We start from the raw sequence: 5,245 nt of genomic DNA, 5'->3' as shown, positions 1-5,245 counted from the left end.
ATTACATTCGCCTCCTTGTGGTTCGACCCTGTTACCACTAGCCTAGGTTAGTTTTAATAGGAATTATAAATTTTATTTTTGGTACTCACAACGACGGGTATCAAATTTTGGCGCCGTTGCCGGGGAGGCAATTGTTCTAATTTTTAGTTGTTTTATTTTAGTCTGTTTCTTAGTTTAAGGGACATCCGTTCCTTAAACTTTTCTTATATTCTTTTTGTTGTTTCTTCTTATGCGCAGGTCACAGGGTGGTGAACTAGTACCGTTCAATCCTGAGATTGAGAAGACCTTGCGCGAGTTGAGACGATCATCTAGAGTATTGCCGACAGAGGAAGAGCTGAGTACTCTGTCTAGTTACTACGAGAACGAACTGTTCGAAGAAGACCCATCTACATCTCCTGCTTCTACTTCTTCAGCTGAGACAGTCACATCTCCGGAAATTCCAGTCATGGGTAAAGAAGCAACTATAACAAGTCATTCTGAGCCGACAGCTGAAAATATTTACAAGGGGTTCGAATTACCTGGAGCTGATAGGAAATTCGAACCGAAGCCTTCCTATATCAACTTAGTTGAGAGGAACCAGTTCAGGGGTGCTGCAAATGAAGATGCAGCTAAGCATATGGAGATATTTATCGATTATTGCTGCTCTATACCCCCGCCGACCAGTGTGACCCAGGACTAGATAAAGGAGACTATGTTTATATTCTCACTCCGTGATGCTGCAAGGGAGTGGTACAGAGATCTGGACCGAGCCGCTCATGGGATCACCGACTGGAATTCTTTAGCCTTGGCATTCTACAAGAAATACTTCTCTACCTCGAAGACGAATGCCATTAGAGCTCAGATCACGAGCTTTAAACAGGGACCTGATGAGAACTTTCATGAAGCATGGGTCCGTTTCAAGAAGCTGGTGCGAACTATTCCGCACCATGGGTTCGAAAAATGGAGTCTTTGCAATCAGTTCTATAACGGGCTGTATGACGATCAGAGGGCTATTTTGGATGCTGCAGCCAATGGCCGATTTGCCGAGAATATGGGAGAGACTAAGGGGTGGAAGATCATTGATGACTTAGCCACCCATAAAGCTGAATATGGGAATTCGAGAGGCAATCAGAGGAGGAGTGCTGAATCCCCTTCTGTAGCTGCATTAGAGGCTCTCACGGCGAGGTTTGACAAATACGAGTTGGGAGGAGCTTCAAAAGGAGGGATGTATCATGTGAATCTTTGTTTTGAGACGGTCCTTTTGCCTGTAGAAGATGTGGAGCTGAGGGACATGTCTCAGAAAATTGTCCTAGTCCCTTCGAGTCTTGTGCTGCCTTTCAACATTACAGGCAGACAAACACGTACTATGAGCCGAATGTCCATCCCAAATTGAGGTGGAGTAGCCAGAATGTCCTGAATCCGACTCAACCTCCACAGCAGCAGCAGCAGCAGCAAGCTTATGTGCCCCCTCACAAGCAACAACCATATCAAAAACCTCCCTATGTGCCGCAGCAGCAACAATCCCAAAATTCTGAGTTTGCTGAGTTGAAGAATATGTTGCAAAAGGAGTCCCAAGCTAGAGAGGCCGAAATGAAACTACTAGAGAGCCAAATTGCTCAATTGGCTAGCAAGACTACCACTCGAGCTCCGGGGCACTTACCGACTCAAACTGACCAAAAGGAGACCCTTAATGCCATCACTTTGAGGAGCGGGTCTACCCTGGAGGGATTAACCCTTAATCCCTACGTTGACCATTTTATCACAATTTACTTAGATTCCTTTTGTAGAATTTGCAATGCGTGAAACTAAAACACTTTTCTAGTATCTTACTCCTAAGTCAATAAGACATCCTAGGATTTCAACAAATCCCTTTTGGTTTGGAAACTAAAGTTTGCGCAACCCTTCAACACATAACTTAGTTTATCATCCAAACATATGAACGAATCCTTAATTCTTCTCAAGAATCTCAAGGATGTTCTTTAAGGCTTTCACAAGCCATATCATGGGAATTATCTTGTTATTAAATTATCATTCTCTAGGCATATATCACATCATGGCATGTGCGTCTGTTGTCATACATGATCATTCTAATGGCAGAAACATTAGAAATCAATTATATGTAATCAACAACTTAATAGGTTCAGTGAATGACTATGTCTCCATCATAGTAATTCCACTTCCATCAACATGAACAACCTATTCAACCTTGTTGATGTACAACAGATACGAAAGTTCTTATCCTCATAAGACTCTCAACTCTATGCCAATATTCTCTCTCATAGATTCAAAAATCTAGAATATATATCAGACATTTTCCTAGTCTCCCAATCACTCTTTCACAGAAGAGAGCATTGGTACATTATTCTCAATAAGTAATATGTTATCAACATATAAGACATGGGAAAATGATTCTGGCTCCCACTTAACTTCATGTATAATCATGATTCTTCAATCATGTGAATGAAACCATTCACTATTATCACATGAACGAAAAGTATAATCCTTTAATGCTTGCTTAAGACCATTCTAGGATCACTTAAGAAAGCTACGCATAATATGTTAGGATTCTTAGATATTTATCTAAGGTTTTGTGTTCCAAACACATCCTTCTCTAAATTCCCATTTTAGAAAAGTGAATTTTAATTATCATTTGCCATTCTTCATTGAAATGAGGCAATTCCTAACATAATTTATCTTGATCAACATCTTCATGTCAATCTTATGCATTTGAGTACTCTAAAGCTCTATTTACCTTTAAAGAGACCCTCACTTTAAAGTAAATCTACTCTTGAGTAAAAATTTTCGGATTGTAGTGCTACTTGCTCGTATGTAACAAGGTCGATTTGGGATAATACCATTACTTTCACAAAGCAATATTTTAACAACAGGACATGTGTGCTAAACTCCCACTGAGCTATACTCCCATTCTATCTTTATAGATTATAGTTCCATTACTTTCACAAAGTAACATATTTACTATAAGACATGTTTGTGACGATCTAATCTACTCCCACTCTATCTCTTAGAAATACATCTATCTTCTAAAGAGAGAGCTTTGTGAGTTACAAACATATGTGGTGAAGTAATTGGAAGTTTGTCTAGACTGACGTGTTAGCACATAAAAGACCAGCTCTATCATGGCAGCTTGATTCATGTTATATGCGAATCTGATCCATGTAATTTGTTAAATAGACTCTCTATTTCAGGTATTTCCTGGTTGACCATCCGTTTAGAATTACTTGTCCGTTTTGGATTGCAAATTCCCAAAATTGAGTTCAATGACTCAAACCGACTCATATTAGTTTGATCTTATGGGTAGTGACACTAGGTCATAATCTATATTTAATAAATCAAATTTATTACTTAGATCTTTGCCACTATGATCGAATCGTAATGCTTTATTACTTTGTTCAATTGGTTCTCTACGTCATTTAGAAATTTCTCAAATTTCTCAAATGCTTTACTTTATATTTGATTAAATAAATATACCCATATCTACTTAAATCATCGGTAATAGTGACGAATTAGTCATAAATTCCCTTTGCGGTGATGCTCATTAGAACACATACATCGGCATGTATTAGTCCCAATAAATCACTTGCTCATGTCGCTTTAGCATTAAAGAGAGTACAAATCATTTTGCAAAGGAGACAAGATTCGCATATTCCATATGAATGAAAATCAAATGGTCCAATAAATCTAGTCGACACTAGCCTTTTAATGTGTTTCTTATTTATGTGACCTAATCGAAAAAGCCAAATGTACAAATCATTTGGATTACTAGTTATGAGTCTTTTGGATCGTATTATGAAGATATCATTGCTTGAGTTGGAAGTGTCTAAAACTTGTATATCATAAAGATAAGTGATCTATTTTCAACAAAATAAATCCTTTCATGTTTAACATAGAAATGGAAATAATGTTTTAGACAAGGTGGGTACATAATAACTATTATGTAGATTACAACTCAAAGCTATTAGCAAAAACAAGTACATAATTCCCTCTCGAAGAGGCGGCTACCCTAGCTCCATTTCCTTGTCGGAGATTTACATCACTCTTGTTTAGCTTTTCCACATTTCCAAGTCCCACTTGGAGTAACAAGTCCAACATTGATATCTCCCAAATACTTGGGGAAATTTCGCTTCCAATGGCCCATGACATTACAATAATGACATTCTTCATAAGATTGGGCACCCTTCTTGGTCTTGGTTGTGGTAGTCTCACTATCCATTTCCAATTCATTAACAGGTTTGGGTTTCTCACCTATTTTTGCCTTCCCTTTAACAATGCCAATATTCCTTTCATTTGCAAGGACACTCTTGCTAGAACTCCTACTCAATTTAATATTTCTCCTTGTTTCTTCAAACAAGGATGCCCTTGGTTTACTGAGATTTTCTTCACAAGATTTTCTTACCAAAGTGGTGGGCATTAATATTGGACTGGGTGGTGTGGAGGTAGTAAAGAAGCAAAAATTTCCATCCTGACCAATGCCAACGCGTAATTCTCAAATCGTATCATTGCCATACTCGGAGCGCTTTTCATCGAATGATTGGAGCCATGAATCAATGGTGATTGGTGTAGGAGTATTAGATGAATTCATTGCGTATAATTAACTACAAAAATGGAAATGAAGGAAATAATTAACATCTATCGTTTTAATAATACTTTTAAACAAGTATTGCATTTATATAGTGACATCTACCCAACTATCATAAATGATTCCGAGATCCAAATTCATATTAATACGGGTACAGTGAGCCGAGTCATCCCTTATTAATATAACTCGGTGGATTAACCTCTTAATCGATTATACTTCTAGAACTCTCGGTCAATAAAAATTACTCTAATTTTCATCTTTAGCCCGGAACACATGCGACTACGGTCACAAATATTTCCGTTGAGCTCAATCCAAATTTCGATGTAATAACATTTTATTACCCACTTACCCAACGTAACAGGTTTAGTACTCCGGTGAGCCAAATCTACTTCCTTATGAAATTGGGATTCATGGTTTCTACAATTTGGTAAGGCTAATTCTCAATTATTAATTTGTGAGAGGTCTTGTCAATTTATTATCTATCACGTTTTAAGTGAACTAAAGCGGTGAACTACGATAATTATAATTGACACGGTCGATGACTCGATATGATATGCATGTTTTGTTTATGGCGATTGGGCAATGCATGTAACATATTAAAAGAAATGCAAAGCAATAATAAAATTCCTAGTATGGCCTTCCTAAAAATAGAAAATCAAATAATCTATT

At 37.6% G+C, this 5,245-nt stretch overlaps 1 non-coding gene across 1 annotated transcript; it reads right to left on the bottom strand.

Annotated features, from left to right (window-relative positions):
- Positions 1-826: 826 nt before the first annotated feature.
- On the bottom strand, positions 827-933 carry LOC141658278 (small nucleolar RNA R71). Its single transcript, XR_012549172.1, has one exon. It is a non-coding gene; the product is annotated as a small nucleolar RNA R71 (small nucleolar RNA).
- Positions 934-5,245: the final 4,312 nt, after the last annotated feature.

Source organism: Silene latifolia, chromosome 5 (assembly GCF_048544455.1).
Source record: "Silene latifolia isolate original U9 population chromosome 5, ASM4854445v1, whole genome shotgun sequence".
Classification (NCBI taxonomy): domain Eukaryota; kingdom Viridiplantae; phylum Streptophyta; class Magnoliopsida; order Caryophyllales; family Caryophyllaceae; genus Silene; species Silene latifolia.
This window is presented reverse-complemented; position numbering and strand designations above follow the sequence as displayed.